The 24,731-nt window shown below is 39.5% G+C and overlaps 1 long non-coding RNA gene across 1 annotated transcript; it reads right to left on the bottom strand.

Moving 5' to 3' along the window:
• Window positions 1–8,778: 8,778 nt before the first annotated feature.
• LOC309621892 lies at window positions 8,779–21,319 on the bottom strand. Its single transcript, XR_014240317.1, has 3 exons — window positions 21,209–21,319; window positions 13,014–13,101; window positions 8,779–8,987 (listed from the first exon to the last, which is right to left on the bottom strand). It is a non-coding gene; the product is annotated as an uncharacterized lncRNA (long non-coding RNA).
• Window positions 21,320–24,731: the final 3,412 nt, after the last annotated feature.

Here is a 24,731-nt window from a genome sequence, read left to right as displayed (position 1 = left end):
ATGGTGCTGCAAACGGCATTGTTTCATTCTTTTCTGTGTCTAATATTGCATTGTGTACATGGACCACTTTTTCTTCCATTCATCTGATGATGGACATTTTTGTTGCGTCCATGTCTTGGCTATTGTAAATACTGCTGCAATACACGATTTTCCATCCTGTGTCTTTTTGATTCTGGCTTTCACAGGTGACAGGTCCAATAGTGGACCTTCCGGATCATATGGTGACTCAATTTTTACCTTTAAACGCACTGCCATTCTGTTCCTATTATTGGCTGTTACCAGTTTACATCCCACATAGACCGAGAGGTTACGCTATTCTCCACAACTTCTTCAACATCTATTGTTTGTTGACTTTTTGCTGATGGTCATTCTGACTAGTGTGAGGTGATACCTTTGTGTAGATTGGATTTGCATGCGTCTAATAATTCCTGATGTTTTGCGTTTATCAATGTCCTTTTCATTTTTTTTTACGATTCAGCTAAACTTACAACTTCAAATTGCCTTCCTGAAAAATTTGCCGCATTTGGATTTTTTTGGCCATTCCCTACCCCAGGACAGTTTTTGAGGGCATGAGTCATTTACAGCCCTGCAGTCCTTGTGAATATGAATGACCATTAGCAGTGGATTGAAAGCTGCTGTTTGAGGAAACGGCCTTAGGGTGGCAGCATTTCTACGTTGCCAACTCTGCTTGCTAGGGAAACAGAACCTTGCTGCAAGTTGTGCTTTTTGGTTGCAGATTAGAGTGGAATGTGCCAGGACAAACCCCCATAAGTTTTAGCCTCCTTAATTCTTGTTTGTGTCCTTAAGTTTTAATTTTTATCAGAGCAAATTTGATTGAAATATGTCTTTTGTTCTAGGTGTACAGAATCTTGTTCATGAACACATATACATATATCTATTGATCTTTGTGTCCTTTTCCATGTAGGTTATTACAAATTGTTGAGTAGACCACTCTTGGTATTCCATAGGACTCTGGGGATGATATATTTTATATGTATTAGTATATGTTTGTTAACCCCAATATCCTAATTTATCCATTCCTCACACCTTTTCATTGGCTTAACCACAAGTTTGTCTTCTCAATCTGAGATTGTCTGTCTCTATGGGTATATGTTCATTTTTATGAATTTTCAGATACCATAAGTGATATCATAGGACCTTTGTCTTTCGCATTGACTTACTTCACGTTGTGTGATTATCTCTAGGCTCAGCTGTGGTGCTGCATATGCCATTCTTTTATTATTTTTTGCAACTAATATTCCATTCTGTACATGTACCACTTCTTCTTTGTCCAGTCATCTGTTTATGGACCTTTTTTTTGCTTCCATGTTTTGGCTATTTCAATATTGCTGCCGTGCATGTTTGCCTGTCTGTGCCTTTCCGATTCTGGTCTTCTTAGGGTATAGGCCCATTAGGGGATTGGCCGCATCATATGGTAGCTCAATTTTTACCTTTTAAACGCAGCTCCATTCTGTTCTCATGATTAGCTGTTACCACTTTACATCCAACCATCAGCATAGTGGGTATGCATTTCTCCACCAACCCGTCAGCATTCATTGTTCGTAGACTTTTTCCGGATGGCATTTTGAATATTGGGTGGTGAAATCTTTTTGTAGTTTGGATTTGCATCCAACCAATAATTCCTGATATTGAGCTTCTATCCATGTTCTTCTTTTTTTAAAACAACAGAGTGAGTAACACTTACCTCTTCAAACTGTTTTCTTGAAAAATTTTCCGTATTGTGAACTTTTTTGGCCATTACCTACCCCAGGACATTTTTTGAGGACACGTGTCATTTATGGCCCTACAATTACTGTGAATCTCAAGTGACCGTTAGCCCTGTGTTTAAAGGTGCTATTGTGGGAAACGGCCACAAGGCGGCAGCATTTCTCCTTTCCCAAATCTGGTTACTAGGGCAGCAGAGCCTTCCTGAAAGTCGTGTTCCCAGGTTCTAAATTAGAATGGGACATGCCAGGGAAAACCCCAATAAGTTTATGTCTGATTAATTGTTGTTCGTGGTTTTAATTTTTTAAATTGGGTTAATGAGTAGAATAGTGTTTGTTCTGGGTGTACAAAATCAGGTTGAATTGAACATTATATATATCTATTCATGTACAGAGCCTCTTCCCATGTAAATTACTATTATTTTTTTAATAAATTTTATTTATTTATTTATTTATTTTTGGCTGAGTTGGATCTTCGTTGCTGCATGTGGGCTTTCTCCAGTTGCGGTGAGCGGGGGCTACTCTCCGTTGCGGTGAACGGGCTTCTCACTGCAGTGGCTTCTCTTGTTGTGGAGCATGGGCGCTAGGCGTGTGGGCTTCAGTAGTTGTGGTGCATGGGCTCAGTAGTTATGGCTCATGGGCTCCAGAGCGTAGGCTCATTAGTTGTGGTGCACGAGCTTAGTTGCTCTGCAGCATGTGGGATCTTCCCGAACCAGGGATCGAACCTGTGTCCCCTGCATTGGCAGGCGGATTCTTAACCACGGTGCCACCAGGCAGGCCCCCGAGTAAATTATTACAGAGCGTTCAGTAGACCTCCCTTGGTATATGGTCGGTCTTTTTGATACATGTGTTTAATATGTATTTGTATACGTATGGTAACCCTAATCTTAATGTATCCATTCCTCCCACCTTTCCTTTTAGATAACCATAGTTTGTTTTCTAAGTCTGTGAGAGTGTTTCTCTGTGGAAATATGTTCATACGTGTCAGTTGTTAGGTAACAGCTAGGAGTGATATCACGGGTTATTTGTTGTCTGCTTTCCGACTTACCTCATGTTCTGTGATTATCTCTAGGCTCATCTATGGTGCTGCAAAGAGCAGTGTTTCATCCTTTTCCATGGCGAATATTCCATTGTGTACATGGACCACTTCTTCTTTGTGCATTCATCTGTTGATGGACATTTTGGTTACTTCCAAGTCTTTTCTATGGTAAATATTGATGCAGTGCAGGATTGCGAGCCTGTGTCTTTTGGATTCTGGTCTTCTCAGGGGTTAGGCCCAGCAGTGGGCCTACTAGATCATATGGTCGTTCAATTTGTACCTTTCAACGCACCTCCATTCTGTTCTCGCTACTGGCTGTTACCAGTTTACATCCCACCAGCAACTAGAGGGTACACAGATCTCTAAAACCCCTTCAGCATTTATTGTTTGTAGAATTTTTACTGATGGCATTTTGAGTGTTGGGTGGTGATACCTTATTGTAGTTTGGATTTGCATGCGTCTAATAATTCCCGATATTGAGTTTTTATCTACGTCCGTTTTCTTTTCTTTTTTTTAAAGTGAAACAGAGAAACTTAGCTCTTCAAATTGTTTCCTTGAAAAATGTGCCATGTTCTGTGAATTCCTGTGGCCATTACCTGCACCAGGACATTTTTTGAGGGCAGGTGTCGTTTACAGCCCTGTAGTAATTGTGACTATCACATGACCATTAGTTCTGCGTTTAAAGCTGCTGTTGCAGGAAACGGCCACAAGGGGGCAGCATTTCTGTATTCGCAACTCTGGTTACTAGGGCAACAGAGCCTTCCTGGAAGTCCTGTTTGTAGGTTGTAAAGTAGAGTGGAATGTGCCAGGACAAACCCCCCAAAACTATGTCTACTTATTTGTTGTTGGTATTCTCAGTTTAATTTTCATTTTTCTCAGAGCAAATTTGATTGCAATGTTGTATTTGTTCTAGGTGTACAGAATGTCTTTCATTGATTCATATATCTTTTCATGTTTGGATCCTGTTCCATATAGGTTATTACAGAATGTTGTGTAGACCTGTCTTGGTATTTGGTATGTCTGATGATTATATATTTTATAAATATTAGCATATGTCTGTTAAACCCAATATCCTCCATTATACATTCCTCACACCTTTCCATTTGGTTAACCACAAGCTTATTATCTGAACACGTGAGTGACCGTCTCTGTGGAAATAGGTTCATTCCTATCAATTTTTAGATAAGACCTATACGTGATATCATAGGATATGTGTCTCTCGCTTTCTGACTTACTTCAAGTTGTGTGATTATCTGTAGCCTCATCTATGGTGCTGCAAACGGTATTGTTTCATTCTTTTCTGTGTCTAATATTGCATTGTGTACATGGACCAGTTTTTCGTCCATTCATCTGATGATGGAGATTTTTGTTGCTTCCATGTCTTGTCTATTGTAAATACTGCTGCAATACACGATTTTCCATCCTGTGTCTTTCTGATTCTGGCTTTCACAGGTGACAGGCCCAATAGTGGGGCTTCCGGATCTTATGGTGACTCAATTTTTACCTTTAACGCACTGCAATTCTGTTCCTATTACGGGCTGTTACCAGTTTACATTCCACTTAGACCGAGAGGTTACACTATTCTCCACAACTTCTTCAACATCTATCATTTGTTGACTTTTTGCTGATGGTCATTCTGACTAGTGTGAGGTGATACCTTTGTGTAGATTGGATTTGCATGCGTCTAATAATTCCTGATGTTTTGCGTTTATGAATGTCCTTTTCATTTTTTTTTACAATTCAGCTAAACTTACAACTTCAATCAAATTGCCTTCTTGAAAAATTTGTCTCGTTTGGATGTTTTTGGCCATTCCCTACCCCAGGACAGTTTTTGAGGGCATGAGTCATTTACAGCCCTGCAGTCCTTGTGAATATGAATGACCATTAGCAGTGGATTCAAAGCTGCTTTTTGAGGAAACGGCCTTAGGGTGGCAGCATTTCTACGTTGCCATCTCTGCTTCCTAGGGAAACAGAACCTTGCTGCAAGTTGTGCTTTTAGGTTGCAGATTAGAGTGGAATGTGCCAGGACAAACCCCCATAAGTTTTAGCCTCCTTAATTCTTGTTTGTGTCTTTAAGTTGTAGTTTTTATCAGAGCAAATTTGATTGAAAAATGTCTTTTGTTCTAGGTGTACAGAATCTTGTTCATGAACACATATACATATATCTATTGATCTTTGTGTCCTTTTCCTTTTCCATGTAGTTTATTACAAATTGTTGAGTAGACCACTCTTGGTATTCCATAGGTCTCTGGGGATGATATATTTTATATGTATTAGTATATGTTTGTTAACCCCAATATGCTAATTTATCCATTCCTCACACCTTTTCTTTGGCTTAACCACAAGTTTGTCTTCTCAATCTGAGATTGTCTTTCTCAATGGAAACATGTTCATTTTTATGAATTATCAGATACCATAAGTGATATCATAGGACATTTGTCTTGCACATTCTGACTTACTTCACGTTGTGTGATTATCTCTAGGCTTATCTGTGGTGCTGCATATGCCATTCTTTTATTTTTTTTCCTGGCTAGTATTCCATTCTGCACATGTACCACTTCTTCTTTGTCCATTCATCTGTTTATGGACCTTTTTTTTGCTTCCATGTCTTGGCTATTTCAGTATCGCTGCAGTGCATGTTTGCCTGTCTGTGCCTTTCCGATTCTGGTCTTCTTAGGGTATAGGCCCATTAGGGGATTGGCCGCATCATATGGTAGGTCTATTTTTACCTTTTAAACGCAGCTCCATTCTGTTCTCATTAGTGCTGTTACCACTTTACATCCCACCAGCAGCTAGAAAGTACACGGTTCCCTAAAACCTCTTCAGCATTTATAGTTTGTAGACGTTTTGCTGATGGTCATTTGACTGGTGAGAGCTGAAACCTTTGTGGACGAAGGATTTGCATGCAGCTAATAATTCCTTATACTGAGCTTTAGGCATGTCCTTTTTTTTTCTTTTCCTTTTTTTTAAAGAGTGAGTACAACTTCCGTCTTCATATTAACTTCTTGAAAAATTTGTCATGTGTTGAATTTTCTTGCCTATTCCCTACCCCAGGACATTTTTTGAGGGAGGTGTCATTTACAGACCTGCAGTCCTTGTGACTATTAAGCGACCATTAGCACTGGGTTTAATGCTGCTGTTGTGGGAAACAGCCAAAAGTCGGCAGCATTATTACGTTCTCAACTCTTGTTACTAGGACAACAGAGTCTTCCTGGACGTCGTATTCCTCGGTTGTAAATTAGAGTGGAATGTGCTGGGACAAGACCACAGAAGTTTATGTGTACTTACTTAGGTTCGTTTTTTAAATTTAATTTATATTTCTTATCGGAGGAAATTTGATTAGAGTGTTGTGATTGTCTGGCTGTACAGAATCTGCTCAATGATTCATACATATATCTGTTCATCTTCAGATCCTGTTACCATGTATGTTATTACAGAATGTTGAGTAGACCTCCCTTGGTATTTGGTAGGTATTTTGTCATTATATATTTTATATGTATTGGTGATTATATATTTCATATAGTTTATATGTTATATGTTTATATACACTTAACATACATTAGTATATGTATGTTAGCCCCATAGTCCTAATTTATCCATCCTCCCACCTTTCATTTTGGTTAACCATTAGTTTGTTTTATAAGTCTGTGAGTGTCTTTTTCTGTGGAAATATGTTCATTGGTAGCAATCTTAGGATAACATGTATAAATGATATCATAGGATATTTGTCATTCCCTTTTGACTTACTTAACGTAATATGATTATTTTTAGGCTCATGTGTAGTCCTGAGAACGGCATTGTTCATTTCTTTTCCGAGGCTACTATTCCATTCGGTAGGTACACCAATTCTTCTTTGTCCATTTATCTGTTGATGGACATTTTGTTTGCTTCCATGTCTTGGCTATTGTAAATACTGCTGCAATACACGATTTTCCATCCTGATTCTTTTTGATTCTGCCTTTAACATGTGACAGGCCCAAGAGTGGGCCTTCTGGATCATATGGTAACTCAATTTTTACCTTTAAACGCACTGCCATTCTGTTCCTATTATTGGCTGTTACCAGTTTACATCCCACTTAGACCGAGAGCTTACGCTATTCTCCACAACTTCTTCAACATCTATCGTTTGTTGACATTTTGCTGATGGTCATTTTGACTGGTGAGAGGTGATACCTTTGTGTAGATTGGATTTGTATGCGTCTAATAATTCCTGATGTTTTGCATTTATCAATGTCCTTTTCATTTTTTTAAAGATTGAGCTAAACTTACAACTTCAAATTGCCTTCTTGAAAAATTTGCCGCGTTTGGATTTCTTTGGGCATTCCCTACCCCAGGACAGTTTTTGAGGGCATGAGTCACTTACAGCCCTGCAGTCCTTGTGACTATTAGTGACCATTAGCAGTGGATTTAAAGCTGCTGTTTGAGGAAACGGCCTTAGGGTGGCAGCATTTCTACGTTGCCAAATCTGCTTGCTAGGGAAACAGAACCTTGCTGCAAGTTGTGCTTTTAGGTTGCAGATTAGAGTGGAATGTGCCAGGACAAAACCCCATAAGTTTTAGCCTCCTTAATTCTTGTGTCTGTCTTTAAGTTTTAATTTTTATCACAGCAAATATGATTGAAAAATGTCTTTTGTTCTAGGTGTACAGAATCTTGTTCATGTACACATATACATATATGTATACATCTTTGCCTCCTTTTCCATGTAGGTTATTACAAAGTGTTGAGTAGACCACTCTTGGTATTCCATAGGTCTTTGGGGATGATATATTTTATATGTATTAGTATATGTTTGTTAACCCAAATATCCTAATTTATCCATTCCTCACACCTTTTCATCGGCTTAACCATAAGTTTGTTTTCTCAATCTGAGATTGTCTTTCTCTATGGATATATGTTCATTTTTATGAATTTTTAGATAGCATAAGTGATATCATAGGACATTTGTCTTTCGCATTCTGACTTACTTCACGTTGTGTGATTATCTCTAGGCTCATCTGTGGTGCTGCATATGCCATTCTTTTATTTTTTTTCACGACTAATATTCCATTCTGTACATGTACCACTTCTTCTTTGTCCATTCATTTGTTTATGGAGCTTTTTTTTGCTTCCATGTCTTGGCTATTTCAATATTGCTGCAGTGCATGTTTGCCTGTCTGTGCCTTTCCGATTCTGGTCTTCTTAGGGTATAGGCCCATTAGGGGATCGGCCGCATCATATGGTAGCTCAATTTTTACCTTTTAAACGCAGCTCCATTCTTTTCTCCTGATTAGCTGTTACTACTTTACATCCAACCAACAGCATAGTGGGTATGCCTTTCTCCTCCAACCCGTCAGCATTCATTGTTTGTAGACTTTGTACGGATGGCATTTTGAATATTGGGTGGCGAAATCTTTTTGTAGTTTGGATTTGCATCCATCCAATAATTCCTGATATTGAGCTTTTATCCATGTTCTTCTTTTTTTAAAACAACAGAGTGAGTAACACTTACCTCTTCAAACTGTCTTCTTGAGAAATTTTCCGTGTTGTGAACTTTTTTGGCCATTACCTACCCCAGGACATTTTTTGAGGACACGTGTCATTTACAGCCCTACAATTACTGTGAATCTCAAGTGACCGTTAGCCCTGTGTTTAAAGCTGCTATTGTGGGAGATGGCCACAAGGCGGCAGCATTTCTCCATTCCCAAATCTGGTTACTAGGGCAGCAGAGCCTTCCTGAAAGTCGTGTTCCTAGGTTGTAAATTAGAATGGGATATGCCAGGGAAAGCCCCAATAACTTTATGTCTCATTAATTGTCGTTCGTGGTTTTAATTTTTTAAATTGGGGTAATGAGTAGAATAGTGTTTGTTCTGGGTGTACACAATCAGGTTCAATTGAACATTATATATATCTATTCATGTACAGATCCTCTTCCCATGTAAATTACTATTATTTTTCTGGTAAATTTTATTTATTTATTTTTGGCTGAGTTGGATCTTCGTTGCTGCATGTGGGCTTTCTCCAGTTGCGGTGAGCGGGGGCTACTCTCCGTTGCGGTGCACGGGCTTCTCACTGCAGTGTCTTCTCTTGTTGCGGAGTACGGGCTCTAGGCGTGCGGGCTTCAGTAGTTGTGGTGCATGGGCTCAGTAGTTATGGCTCGTGGGCTCCAGAGCGTAGGATCATTAGTTGTGGTGCACGAGCTTAGTTGCTCTGCAGCATGTGGGATCTTCCCGAACCAGGGATCGAACCTGTGTCCCCTGCATTGGCAGGCGGATTTTAACCACGGTGCCACCAGGCAAGCCCCCGTGTAAATTATTACAGAGCGTTCAGTAGACCTCCCTTGGTATATGGTCGGTCTTTTTGATACATGTGTTTAATATGTATTTGTATACGTATGGTAACCCTAATCTTAATGTATCCATTCCTCCCACCTTTCCTTTTAGATAACCATAGTTTGTTTTCTAAGTCTGTGAGAGTCTTTCTCTGTGGAAATATGTTCATACGTGTCAGTTGTTAGGTAACAGCTAGGAGTGATATCCCAGGTTATTTGTCGTCTGCTTTCCGACTTACCTCATGTTCTGTGATTATCTCTAGGCTCATCTATGGTGCTGCAAAGAGCAGTGTTTCATCCTTTTCCATGGTGAATATTCCATTGTGTACATGGACCACTTCTTCTTTGTGCATTCATCTGTTGATGGACATTTTGGTTACTTCCAAGTCTTGGCTATGGTAAATATTGATGCAGTGCAGGATTGCCAGCCTGTGTCTTTTGGATTCTGGTCTTCTCAGGGGTTAAGCCCAGCTGTGGGCCTACTAGATCATATGGCAGTTCAATTTTTACCTTTCAACGCACCTCCATTCTGTTCTCACTACTGGCTGTTAGCAGTTTACATCCCACCAGCAACTAGAGGGTACACAGATCTCTAAAACCCCTTCAGCATTTATTGTTTGTAGACTTTTTACTGATGGCATTTTGAGTAGTTGGGTGGTGATACCTTTTTGTAGTTTGGATCTGCATGCGTCTAATAATTCCCGATATAGAGCTTTTATCTACGTCCGTTTTCTTTCTTTTTTTAAAAAGTGAAACAGAGAAACTTAGCTCTTCAAATTGTTTCCTTGAAAAATGTGCCATGTTCTGTGAATTCCTGTGGCCATTACCTGCACCAGGACATTTTTTGAGGGCAGGTGTCGTTTACAGCCCTGTAGTAATTGTGACTATCACATGACCATTAGTTCTGCGTTTAAAGCTGCTGTCGCAGGGAACGGCCACAAGGGGGCAGCATTTCTATATTCCCAACTCTGGTTACTAGGGCAACAGAGCCTTCCTGGAAGTCCTGTTTGTAGGTTGTAGAGTGGAATGTGCCAGGACAAACCCCCCAAAACTATGTCTACTTATTTGTTGTTGGTATTCTCAGTTTAATTTTCATTTTTCTCAGAGCAAATTTGATTGCAATGTTGTGTTTGTTCTAGGTGTACAGAGTCTCTTTCATTGATTCATATATCTTTTCATGTTTGGATCCTGTTCCATATAGGTTATTACAGAATGTTGTATAGACCTCTCTTGGTATTCGGTATGTCTGATGATTATATATTTTATAAGTATTAGCATATGTCTGTTAAACCCAATATCCTTCGTTATACATTCCTCACAGCTTTCCATTTGGTTAACCACAAGCTTGTTATTTGAACGCGTGAGTGTCCTTCTCTGTGGAAATAGGTTCATTCCTATCAATTTTTAGGTAACACCTATACGTGATATCATAGGATATGTGTCTCTCGCTCTCTGACTTACTTCAAGTTGTGTGATTATCTGTAGCCTCATCTATGGTGCTGCAAACGGCATTGTTTCATTCTTTTCTGTGTCTAATATTGCATTGTGTACATGGACCACTTTTTCTTCCATTCATCTGATGATGGACATTTTTGTTGCGTCCATGTCTTGGCTATTGTAAATACTGCTGCAATACACGATTTTCCATCCTGTGTCTTTTTGATTCTGGCTTTCACAGGTGACAGGTCCAATAGTGGACCTTCCGGATCATATGGTGACTCGATTTTTACCTTTAAACGCAGTGCCATTCTGTTCCTATTATTGGCTGTTACCAGTTTACATCCCACATAGACCGAGAGGTTACGCTATTCTCCACAACTTCTTCAACATCTATTGTTTGTTGACTTTTTGCTGATGGTCATTCTGACTAGTGTGAGGTGATACCTTTGTGTAGATTGGATTTGCATGCGTCTAATAATTCCTGATGTTTTGCGTTTATCAATGTCCTTTTCATTTTTTTTTACGATTCAGCTAAACTTACAACTTCAAATTGCCTTCTTGAAAAATTTGGCGTGTTTGGATTTCTTTGGCCATTCCTTACCCCAGGACAGTTTTTGAGGGCATGAGTCATTTACAGCCCTGCAGTCCTTGTGAATATGAATGACCATTAGCAGTGGATTGAAAGCTGCTGTTTGAGGAAACGGCCTTAGGGTGGCAGCATTTCTACGTTGCCAACTCTGCTTGCTAGGGAAACAGAACCTTGCTGCAAGTTGTGCTTTTTGGTTGCAGATTAGAGTGGAATGTGCCAGGACAAACCCCCATAAGTTTTAGCCTCCTTAATTCTTGTTTGTGTCCTTAAGTTTTAATTTTTATCAGAGCAAATTTGATTGAAATATGTCTTTTGTTCTAGGTGTACAGAATCTTGTTCATGAACACATATACATATATCTATTGATCTTTGTGTCCTTTTCCATGTAGGTTATTACAAATTGTTGAGTAGACCACTCTTGGTATTCCATAGGACTCTGGGGATGATATATTTTATATGTATTAGTATATGTTTGTTAACCCCAATATCCTAATTTATCCATTCCTCACACCTTTTCATTGGCTTAACCACAAGTTTGTCTTCTCAATCTGAGATTGTCTGTCTCTATGGGTATATGTTCATTTTTATGAATTTTCAGATACCATAAGTGATATCATAGGACCTTTGTCTTTCGCATTCTGACTTACTTCACGTTGTGTGATTATCTCTAGGCTCAGCTGTGGTGCTGCATATGCCATTCTTTTATTATTTTTTGCAACTAATATTCCATTCTGTACATGTACCACTTCTTCTTTGTCCAGTCATCTGTTTATGGACCTTTTTTTTGCTTCCATGTTGTGGGTATTTCAGTATTGCTGCCGTGCATGTTTGCCTGTCTGTGCCTTTCCGATTCTGGTCTTCTTAGGGTATAGGCCCATTAGGGGATCGGCCGCATCATATGGTAGCTCAATTTTTACCTTTTAAACGCAGCTCCATTCTGTTCTCATGATTAGCTGTTACCACTTTACATCCAACCATCAGCATAGTGGGTATGCATTTCTCCACCAACCCGTCAGCATTCATTGTTCGTAGACTTTTTACGGATGGCATTTTGAATATTGGGTGGTGAAATCTTTTTGTAGTTTGGATTTGCATCCAACCAATAATTCCTGATATTGAGCTTCTATCCATGTTCTTCTTTTTTTAAAACAACAGAGTGAGTAACACTTACCTCTTCAAACTGTTTTCTTGAACAATTTTCCGTGTTGTGAACTTTTTTGACCATTACCTACCCCAGGACATTTTTTGAGGACACGTGTCATTTATGGCCCTACAATTACTGTGAATCTCAAGTGACCGTTAGCCCTGTGTTTAAAGCTGCTATTGTGGGAAACGTCCACAAGGCGGCAGCATATCTCCATTCCCAAATCTGGTTACTAGGGCAGCAGAGCCTTCCTGAAAGTCGTGTTCCCAGGTTGTAAATTAGAATGGGATATACCAGGGAAAGCCCCAATAACTTTATGTCTCATTAATTGTCGTTCGTGGTTTTAATTTTTTAAATTGGGGTAATGAGTAGAATAGTGTTTGTTCTGGGTGTACACAATCAGGTTGAATTGAACATTATATATATCTATTCATGTACAGAGCCTCTTCCCATGTAAATTACTATTATTTTTTTAATAAACTTTATTTATTTATTTATTTATTTTTGGCTGAGTTGGATCTTCGTTGCTGCATGTGGGCTTTCTCCAGTTGCGGTGAGCGGGGGCTACTCTCCGTTGCGGTGCACGGGCTTCTCACTGCAGTGGCTTCTTTTGTTGTGGAGCACGGGCTCTAGGCGTGTGGGCTTCAGTAGTTGTGGTTCATGGGCTCAGTAGTTATGGCTCATGGGCTCCAGAGCGTAGGCTCATTAGTTGTGGTGCACGAGCTTAGTTGCTCTGCAGCATGTGGGATCTTCCCAACCAGGGATCGAACCTGTGTCCCCTGCATTGGCAGGCGGATTCTTAACCACGGTGCCACCAGGCAAGCCCCCGTGTAAATTATTACAGAGCATTCAGTAGACCTCCCTTGGTATATGGTCAGTCTTTTTGATACATGTGTTTAATATGTATTTGTATACGTATGGTAACCCTAATCTTAATGTATCCATTCCTCCCACCTTTCCTTTTAGATAACCATAGTTTGTTTTCTAAGTCTGTGAGAGTCTTTCTCTGGGGAAATATGTTCATACGTGTCAGTTGTAAGGTAACAGCTAGGAGTGATATCCCAGGTTATTTGTTGTCTGCTTTCCGACTTACCTCATGTTCTGTGATTATCTCTAGGCTCATCTATGGTGCTGCAAAGAGCAGTGTTTCATCCTTTTCCATGGCGAATATTCCATTGTGTACATGGACCACTTCTTCTTTGTGCATTCATCTGTTGATGGACATTTTGGTTACTTTCAAGTCTTGGCTATTGTAAATACTGCTGCAATACACGATTTTCCATCCTTTGTCTTTTTGATTCTGGCTTTCACAGGTGACAGGTCCAATAGTGGACCTTCCGGATCATATGGTGACTCAATTTTTACCTTTAAACGCACTGCCATTCTGTTCCTATTATATGGTTGTTACCAGTTTACATCCCACTTAGACGGAGAGGTTACACTATTCTCCACAACTTCTTCAACATCTATCGTTTGTTGAGTTTTTGCTGATGGTCATTCTGACTAGTGTGAGGTGATACCTTTGTGTAGATTGGATTTGCATGCGTCTAGTAATTCCTGATGTTTTGCGTTTATCAATGTCCTTTTCATTTTTTTTTTACGATTCAGCTAAACTTACAACTTCAAATTGCCTTCTTGAAAAATTTGGCGTGTTTGGATTTCTTTGGCCATTCCCTACCCCAGGACAGTTTTTGAGGGCATGAGACATTTACAGCCCTGCAGTCCTTGTGAATATTAGTGACCATTAGCAGTGGATTTAAAGCTGCTGTTTGAGGAAACGGCCTTAGGGTGGCAGCATTTCTACGTTGTCAACTCTGCTTGCTAGGGAAACAGAACCTTGCTGCAAGTTGTGCTTTTAGGTTGCAGATTAGAGTGGAATGTGCCAGGACAAACCCCCATAAGTTTTAGCCTCCTTAATTCTTGTTTGTGTCCTTAAGTTTTAATTTTTATCAGAGCAAATTTGATTGAAATATGTCTTTTGTTCTAGGTGTACAGAATCTTGTTCATGAACACATATACATATATCTATTTATCTTTGTGTTCTTTTCCATGTAGGTTATTACAAAGTGTTGAGTAGACCACTCTTGGTATTCCATAGGTCTTTGGGGATGATATATTTTATATGTATTAGTATATGTTTGTTAATCCCAATATCCTAATTTATCCATTCCTCACACCTTTTTATTGGCTTGACCATAAGTTTGTCTTCTCAATCTGAGATTGTCTTTCTCTATGGATATATGTTCATTTTTATGAATTTTCAGATACCATAAGTGATATCATAGGATATTTGTCTTTCGCATTCTGACTTACTTCACGTTGTGTGATTATCTCTAGGCTCATCTGTGGTGCTGCATATGCCATTCTTTTATTATTTTTCACAACTAATATTCCATTCTGTACATGTACCACTTCGTCTTTGTCCATTCATTTGTTTATGGACCTTGTTTTTGCTTCCATGTCTTGGCTATTTCAGTATTGTTGCAGTGCCTGTTTGCCTGTCTGTGACTTTCCGATTGTGGTCTTCTTAGGGTATAGGCCCATTTAGGGGTTCGGCCGCATCATATGGTAGCTCAATTTTTACCTTTTAAAGCAGCTCCATTCAGTTCTCATTAGTGCTGTTACCACTTTACATCCCACCAGCAGCTAGAAGGTACACAGTTCCCTAAAACCTCTTCAGCATTTATAGTTCGTAGACTTTTTGCTGATGGTCATTTGACTGGTGTGAGCTGAATCCTTTGTGGACGTTGGATTTGCATGCGGCTAATAATTCCTTATAATGAGCTTTAGGCATGTCCTTTTTTTTTCTTTTCCTTTTTTTTTAAAGAGTGAGTACAACTTCCGTCTTCATATTAACTTCTTGAAAAATTTGTCATGTGTTGAATTTTCTTGCCTATTCCCTACCCCTGGACATTTTTTGAGGGCATGTGTCATTTACAACCCTGCAGTCCTTGTGACTATTAAGTGACCATTAGCACTGGGTTTAAAGCTGCTGTTGTGGAAAACAGCCACAAGGCGGCAGCATTATTACGTTCTCAACTCTTGTTACTAGGGCAACAGAGTCTTTTTGGAGGTAGTGTTCCGAGGTTGTAAATTAGAGTGGAATGTGCTGGGACAAGCCCCCAGAAGTTTATGTCTCCTTACTTATGTTTGTTTTTAAAATTTAATTTCTATTTCTTTTTGCAGTAAATTTGATTAGAGTGTTGTGATTGTCTGGCTGTACAGAATCTGCTCAATGATTCATACATATGTCTGTTCATCTTCGGATCCTGTTACCATGTATGTTATTACAGAACGTTGAGTAGACCTCCCTTGGTATTTGGTAGGTGTTTTGTCATTATATATTTTATATGGATTGGTGATTCTATAATGCATATAGTTTATATGTTATATGTTTATATACACTTAACATACATTAGTATATGTATGTTAGCCCCATAATCCTAATTTATCCATCCTCCCACCTTTCATTTTGGTTAACCATTAGTTTGTTTTATAAGTCTGTGAGTGTCTTTTTCTGTGGAAATATGTTCATTGGTAGCAATCTGAGGATAATGTGTATAAATGATATCATAGGATATTTGTCATTCCCTTTTGACTTACTTAACGTAATATGATTATTTCTAGGCTCATGTGTAGTCCTGAAAACGGCATTGTTCATTTTTTTTCTGAACCTACTCTTCCATTTGGTACGTATACCACTTCTTCTTTGTCCATTTATCTGTTGATGGACATTTTGTTTGCTTGCATGGCTTGGCTATTGTAAATATTTCTGCAGTGCATGTTTGCCTGTGTGTGCCTTTCCGATTCTGGTCTTCTTAGGGTATAGGCCTATTAGGGGATCGGCCGCATCATATGGTAGCTCAATTTTTACCTTTTAAACGCAGCTCCATTCTGTTCTCATGATTAGCTGTTACCAGTTTACATCCAACCAACAGCATAGTGGGTATGCATTTCTCCACCAACCCGTCAGCATTCATTGTTTGTAGACTTTTTACGGATGGCATTTTGAATATTGGGTGGCGAAATGTTTTTGTAGTTTGGATTTGCGTCCAACCAATAATTCCTGACATTGAGCTTTTATTTATGTTCTTCTTTTTTTTTAAATAACAGAGTGAGTAACACTTACCTCTTCAAACAGTTTTCTTGAAAAATTTTCCGTATTATGAACTTTCTTGGCCATTACCTACCCCAGGACATTTTTGAGGAATCGTGTCATTTATGGCCCTACAATTACTGTGAATCTCAAGTGACCGTTAGCCCTGTGTTTAAAGCTGCTATTGTGGGAAACGGCCACAAGGCGGCAGCATTTCTCCATTCCCAAATCTGGTTACTAGGGCAGCAGAGCCTTCCTGAAAGTCGTGTTCCTAGGTTGTAAATTAGAATGGGATATGCCAGGGAAAACCCCAATAACTTTATGTCTCATTAATTCTTGTTCGTGGTTATAATTTTTTAAATGGGGGTAATGAGTAGAGTAGTGTTTGTTCTGGGTGTGCACAATCAGGATCAATTGAACATTATATATATCTATTCATGTAGAGAGCCTCTTCCCATGTAAATTACTATTATTTTTTTTTATAAATTTATTTTATTTATTTATTTATTTTTGGCTGAGTTGGATCTTCGTTGCTGCATGTGGGCTTTCTCCAGTTGCAGTGAGTGGGGGCTACTCTCCGTTGCGGTGCACGGGCTTCTCACTGCAGTGGCTTCTCTTGTTGCGGAGCATGGGCTGTAGGCGTGCGGGCTTCAGTAGTTGTGGTGCATGGGCTCCGGAGCGTAGGCTCATTAGTTGTGGTGCACGAGCTTAGTTGCTCTGCAGCATGTGGGATCTTCCCGAACCAGGGATCGAACCTGTGTCCTCTGCATTGGCAGGCGGATTCTTAACCACGGTGCCACCAGGCAAGCCCCTGTGTAAATTATTACAGAGCGTTCAGTAGACCTCCCTTGGTATATGGTCAGTCTTTTTGATACATGTGTTTAATATGTATTTGTATACGTATGGTAACCCTAATCTTAATGTATCCATTCCTCCCACCTTTCCTTTTAGATAACCATAGTTTGTTTTCTAAGTCTGTGAGAGTCTTTCTCTGTGGAAATATGTTCATACGTGTCAGTTGTTAGGTAACAGCTAGGAGTGATATCCCAGGTTATTTGTCGTCTGCTTTCCGACTTACCTCATGTTCTGTGATTATCTCTAGGCTCATCTATGGTGCTGCAAAGAGCAGTGTTTCATCCTTTTCCATGGTGAATATTCCATTGTGTACATGGACCACTTCTTCTTTGTGCATTCATCTGTTGATGGACATTTTGGTTACTTCCAAGTCTTGGCTATGGTAAATATTGATGCAGTGCAGGATTGCCAGCCTGTGTCTTTTGGATTCTGGTCTTCTCAGGGGTTAAGCCCAGCTGTGGGCCTACTAGATCATATGGCAGTTCAATTTTTACCTTTCAACGCACCTCCATTCTGTTCTCACTACTGGCTGTTAGCAGTTTACATCCCACCAGCAACTAGAGGGTACACAGATCTCTAAAACCCCTTCAGCATTTATTGTTTGTAGACTTTTTACTGATGGCATTTTGAGTAGTTGGGTGGTGATACCTTTTTGTAGTTTGGATCTGCATGCGTCTAATAATTCCCGATATAGAGCTTTTATCTACGTCCGTTTTCTTTCTTTTTTTAAAAAGTGAAACAGAGAAACTTAGCTCTTCAAATTGTTTCCTTGAAAAATGTGCCATGTTCTGTGAATTCCTGTGGCCATTACCTGCACCAGGACATTTTTTGAGGGCAGGTGTCGTTTACAGCCCTGTAGTAATTGTGACTATCACATGACCATTAGTTCTGCGTTTAAAGCTGCTGTCGCAGGGAACGGCCACAAGGGGGCAGCATTTCTATATTCCCAACTCTGGTTACTAGGGCAACAGAGCCTTCCTGGAAGTCCTGTTTGTAGGTTGTAGAGTGGAATGTGCCAGGACAAACCCCCCAAAACTATGTCTACTTATTTGTTGTTGGTATTCTCAGTTTAATTTTCATTTTTCTCAGAGCAAATTTGATTGCAATGTTGTGTTTGTTCTAGGTGTACAGAGTCTCTTTCATTGATTCATATATCTTTTCATGTTTGGATCCTGTTCCATATAGGTTATTACAGAATGTTGTATAGACCTCTCTTGGTATTCGGTATGTCTGATGATTATATATTTTATAAGTATTAGCATATGTCTGTTAAACCCAATATCCTTCGTTATACATTCCTCACAGCTTTCCATTTGGTTAACCACAAGCTTGTTATTTGAACGCGTGAGTGTCCTTCTCTGTGGAAATAGGTTCATTCCTATCAATTTTTAGGTAACACCTATACGTGATATCATAGGATATGTGTCTCTCGCTCTCTGACTTACTTCAAGTTGTGTGATTATCTGTAGCCTCATCTATGGTGCTGCAAACGGCATTGTTTCATTCTTTTCTGTGTCTAATATTGCATTGTGTACATGGACCACTTTTTCTTCCATTCATCTGATGATGGACATTTTTGTTGCGTCCATGTCTTGGCTATTGTAAATACTGCTGCAATACACGATTTTCCATCCTGTGTCTTTTTGATTCTGGCTTTCACAGGTGACAGGTCCAATAGTGGACCTTCCGGATCATATGGTGACTCAATTTTTACCTTTAAACGCACTGCCATTCTGTTCCTATTATTGGCTGTTACCAGTTTACATCCCACATAGACCGAGAGGTTACGCTATTCTCCACAACTTCTTCAACATCTATTGTTTGTTGACTTTTTGCTGATGGTCATTCTGACTAGTGTGAGGTGATACCTTTGTGTAGATTGGATTTGCATGCGTCTAATAATTCCTGATGTTTTGCGTTTATCAATGTCCTTTTCATTTTTTTTTACGATTCAGCTAAACTTACAACTTCAAATTGCCTTCCTGAAAAATTTGCCGCATTTGGATTTTTTTGGCCATTCCCTACCCCAGGACAGTTTTTGAGGGCATGAGTCATTTACAGCCCTGCAGTCCTTGTGAATATGAATGACCATTAGCAGTGGATTGAAAGCTGCTGTTTGAGGAAACGGCCTTAGGGTGGCAGCATTTCTACGTTGCCAACTCTGCTTGCTAGGGAAACAGAACCTTGCTGCAAGTTGTGCTTTTTGGTTGCAGATTAGAGTGGAATGTGCGAGGACAAACCCCCATAAGTTTTAGCCTCCTTAATTCTTGTTTGTGTCCTTAAGTTTTAATTTTTATCAGAGCAAATTTGATTGAAATATGTCTTTTGTTCTAGGTGTACAGAATCTTGTTCATGAACACATATACATATATCTATTGATCTTTGTGTCCTTTTCCATGTAGGTTATTACAAATTGTTGAGTAGACCACTCTTGGTATTCCATAGGACTCTGGGGATGATATATTTTATATGTATTAGTATATGTTTGTTAACCCCAATATCCTAATTTATCCATTCCTCACACCTTTTCATTGGCTTAACCACAAGTTTGTCTTCTCAGTCTGAGATTGTCTGTCTCTATGGGTATATGTTCATTTTTATGAATTTTCAGATACCATAAGTGATATCATAGGACCTTTGTCTTTCGCATTGACTTACTTCACGTTGTGTGATTATCTCTAGGCTCAGCTGTGGTGCTGCATATGCCATTCTTTTATTATTTTTTGCAACTAATATTCCATTCTGTACATGTACCACTTCTTCTTTGTCCAGTCATCTGTTTATGGACCTTTTTTTTGCTTCCATGTTTTGGCTATTTCAATATTGCTGCCGTGCATGTTTGCCTGTCTGTGCCTTTCCGATTCTGGTCTTCTTAGGGTATAGGCCCATTAGGGGATCGGCCGCATCATATGGTAGCTCAATTTTTACCTTTTAAACGCAGCTCCATTCTGTTCTCATGATTAGCTGTTACCACTTTACATCCAACCATCAGCATAGTGGGTATGCATTTCTCCACCAACCCGTCAGCATTCATTGTTCGTAGACTTTTTCCGGATGGCATTTTGAATATTGGGTGGTGAAATCTTTTTGTAGTTTGGATTTGCATCCAACCAATAATTCCTGATATTGAGCTTCTATCCATGTTCTTCTTTTTTTAAAACAACAGAGTGAGTAACACTTACCTCTTCAAACTGTTTTCTTGAAAAATTTTCCGTATTGTGAACTTTTTTGGCCATTACCTACCCCAGGACATTTTTTGAGGACACGTGTCATTTATGGCCCTACAATTACTGTGAATCTCAAGTGACCGTTAGCCCTGTGTTTAAAGGTGCTATTGTGGGAAACGGCCACAAGGCGGCAGCATTTCTCCTTTCCCAAATCTGGTTACTAGGGCAGCAGAGCCTTCCTGAAAGTCGTGTTCCCAGGTTGTAAATTAGAATGGGACATGCCAGGGAAAACCCCAATAAGTTTATGTCTGATTAATTGTTGTTCGTGGTTTTAATTTTTTAAATTGGGTTAATGAGTAGAATAGTGTTTGTTCTGGGTGTACACAATCAGGTTGAATTGAACATTATATATATCTATTCATGTACAGAGCCTCTTCCCATGTAAATTACTATTATTTTTTTAATAAATTTTATTTATTTATTTATTTATTTTTGGCTGAGTTGGATCTTCGTTGCTGCATGTGGGCTTTCTCCAGTTGCGGTGAGCGGGGGCTACTCTCCGTTGCGGTGAACGGGCTTCTCACTGCAGTGGCTTCTCTTGTTGTGGAGCATGGGCGCTAGGCGTGTGGGCTTCAGTAGTTGTGGTGCATGGGCTCAGTAGTTATGGCTCATGGGCTCCAGAGCGTAGGCTCATTAGTTGTGGTGCACGAGCTTAGTTGCTCTGCAGCATGTGGGATCTTCCCGAACCAGGGATCGAACCTGTGTCCCTTGCATTGGCAGGCGGATTCTTAACCACGGTGCCACCAGGCAGGCCCCCGAGTAAATTATTACAGAGCGTTCAGTAGACCTCCCTTGGTATATGGTCGGTCTTTTTGATACATGTGTTTAATATGTATTTGTATACGTATGGTAACCCTAATCTTAATGTATCCATTCCTCCCACCTTTCCTTTTAGATAACCATAGTTTGTTTTCTAAGTCTGTGAGAGTGTTTCTCTGTGGAAATATGTTCATACGTGTCAGTTGTTAGGTAACAGCTAGGAGTGATATCCCAGGTTATTTGTTGTCTGCTTTCCGACTTACCTCATGTTCTGTGATTATCTCTAGGCTCATCTATGGTGCTGCAAAGAGCAGTGTTTCATCCTTTTCCATGGCGAATATTCCATTGTGTACATGGACCACTTCTTCTTTGTGCATTCATCTGTTGATGGACATTTTGGTTACTTCCAAGTCTTTTCTATGGTAAATATTGATGCAGTGCAGGATTGCGAGCCTGTGTCTTTTGGATTCTGGTCTTCTCAGGGGTTAGGCCCAGCAGTGGGCCTACTAGATCATATGGTCGTTCAATTTGTACCTTTCAACGCACCTCCATTCTGTTCTCGCTACTGGCTGTTACCAGTTTACATCCCACCAGCAACTAGAGGGTACACAGATCTCTAAAACCCCTTCAGCATTTATTGTTTGTAGAATTTTTACTGATGGCATTTTGAGTGTTGGGTGGTGATACCTTATTGTAGTTTGGATTTGCATGCGTCTAATAATTCCCGATATTGAGTTTTTATCTACGTCCGTTTTCTTTTCTTTTTTTTAAAGTGAAACAGAGAAACTTAGCTCTTCAAATTGTTTCCTTGAAAAATGTGCCATGTTCTGTGAATTCCTGTGGCCATTACCTGCACCAGGACATTTTTTGAGGGCAGGTGTCGTTTACAGCCCTGTAGTAATTGTGACTATCACATGACCATTAGTTCTGCGTTTAAAGCTGCTGTTGCAGGAAACGGCCACAAGGGGGCAGCATTTCTGTATTCGCAACTCTGGTTACTAGGGCAACAGAGCCTTCCTGGAAGTCCTGTTTGTAGGTTGTAAAGTAGAGTGGAATGTGCCAGGACAAACCCCCCAAAACTATGTCTACTTATTTGTTGTTGGTATTCTCAGTTTAATTTTCATTTTTCTCAGAGCAAATTTGATTGCAATGTTGTATTTGTTCTAGGTGTACAGAATGTCTTTCATTGATTCATATATCTTTTCATGTTTGGATCCTGTTCCATATAGGTTATTACAGAATGTTGTGTAGACCTGTCTTGGTATTTGGTATGTCTGATGATTATATATTTTATAAATATTAGCATATGTCTGTTAAACCCAATATCCTCCATTATACATTCCTCACACCTTTCCATTTGGTTAACCACAAGCTTATTATCTGAACACGTGAGTGACCGTCTCTGTGGAAATAGGTTCATTCCTATCAATTTTTAGATAAGACCTATACGTGATATCATAGGATATGTGTCTCTCGCTTTCTGACTTACTTCAAGTTGTGTGATTATCTGTAGCCTCATCTATGGTGCTGCAAACGGTATTGTTTCATTCTTTTCTGTGTCTAATATTGCATTGTGTACATGGACCAGTTTTTCGTCCATTCATCTGATGATGGACATTTTTGTTGCTTCCATGTCTTGTCTATTGTAAATACTGCTGCAATACACGATTTTCCATCCTGTGTCTTTCTGATTCTGGCTTTCACAGGTGACAGGCCCAATAATGGGGCTTCCGGATCTTATGGTGACTCAATTTTTACCTTTAACGCACTGCAATTCTGTTCCTATTACGGGCTGTTACCAGTTTACATTCCACTTAGACCGAGAGGTTACACTATTCTCCACAACTTCTTCAACATCTATCATTTGTTGACTTTTTGCTGATGGTCATTCTGACTAGTGTGAGGTGATACCTTTGTGTAGATTGGATTTGCATGCGTCTAATAATTCCTGATGTTTTGCGTTTATGAATGTCCTTTTCATTTTTTTTTACAATTCAGCTAAACTTACAACTTCAATCAAATTGCCTTCTTGAAAAATTTGTCTCGTTTGGATGTTTTTGGCCATTCCCTACCCCAGGACAGTTTTTGAGGGCATGAGTCATTTACAGCCCTGCAGTCCTTGTGAATATGAATGACCATTAGCAGTGGATTCAAAGCTGCTGTTTGAGGAAACGGCCTTAGGATGGCAGCATTTCTACGTTGCCATCTCTGCTTCCTAGGGAAACAGAACCTTGCTGCAAGTTGTGCTTTTAGGTTGCAGATTAGAGTGGAATGTGCCAGGACAAACCCCCATAAGTTTTAGCCTCCTTAATTCTTGTTTGTGTCTTTAAGTTGTAGTTTTTATCAGAGCAAATTTGATTGAAAAATGTCTTTTGTTCTAGGTGTACAGAATCTTGTTCATGAACACATATACATATATCTATTGATCTTTGTGTCCTTTTCCTTTTCCATGTAGTTTATTACAAATTGTTGAGTAGACCACTCTTGGTATTCCATAGGTCTCTGGGGATGATATATTTTATATGTATTAGTATATGTTTGTTAACCCCAATATGCTAATTTATCCATTCCTCACACCTTTTCTTTGGCTTAACCACAAGTTTGTCTTCTCAATCTGAGATTGTCTTTCTCAATGGAAACATGTTCATTTTTATGAATTATCAGATACCATAAGTGATATCATAGGACATTTGTCTTGCACATTCTGACTTACTTCACGTTGTGTGATTATCTCTAGGCTTATCTGTGGTGCTGCATATGCCATTCTTTTATTTTTTTTCCTGGCTAGTATTCCATTCTGCACATGTACCACTTCTTCTTTGTCCATTCATCTGTTTATGGACCTTTTTTTTGCTTCCATGTCTTGGCTATTTCAGTATCGCTGCAGTGCATGTTTGCCTGTCTGTGCCTTTCCGATTCTGGTCTTCTTAGGGTATAGGCCCATTAGGGGATTGGCCGCATCATATGGTAGGTCTATTTTTACCTTTTAAACGCAGCTCCATTCTGTTCTCATTAGTGCTGTTACCACTTTACATCCCACCAGCAGCTAGAAAGTACACGGTTCCCTAAAACCTCTTCAGCATTTATAGTTTGTAGACGTTTTGCTGATGGTCATTTGACTGGTGAGAGCTGAAACCTTTGTGGACGAAGGATTTGCATGCAGCTAATAATTCCTTATACTGAGCTTTAGGCATGTCCTTTTTTTTTCTTTTCCTTTTTTTTTAAAGAGTGAGTACAACTTCCGTCTTCATATTAACTTCTTGAAAAATTTGTCATGTGTTGAATTTTCTTGCCTATTCCCTACCCCAGGACATTTTTTGAGGGAGGTGTCATTTACAGACCTGCAGTCCTTGTGACTATTAAGCGACCATTAGCACTGGGTTTAATGCTGCTGTTGTGGGAAACAGCCAAAAGTCGGCAGCATTATTACGTTCTCAACTCTTGTTACTAGGACAACAGAGTCTTCCTGGACGTCGTATTCCTCGGTTGTAAATTAGAGTGGAATGTGCTGGGACAAGACCACAGAAGTTTATGTCTACTTACTTAGGTTC

The sequence above is a fragment of the Balaenoptera borealis genome, assembly GCF_965194805.1.
Source record: "Balaenoptera borealis genome assembly, contig: HAP1_SCAFFOLD_1120, whole genome shotgun sequence".
Classification (NCBI taxonomy): Eukaryota; Metazoa; Chordata; class Mammalia; order Artiodactyla; family Balaenopteridae; genus Balaenoptera; species Balaenoptera borealis.
Note: the sequence above shows the minus strand (reverse complement) of the source record. Positions and strands in the feature narration are given on the sequence as shown.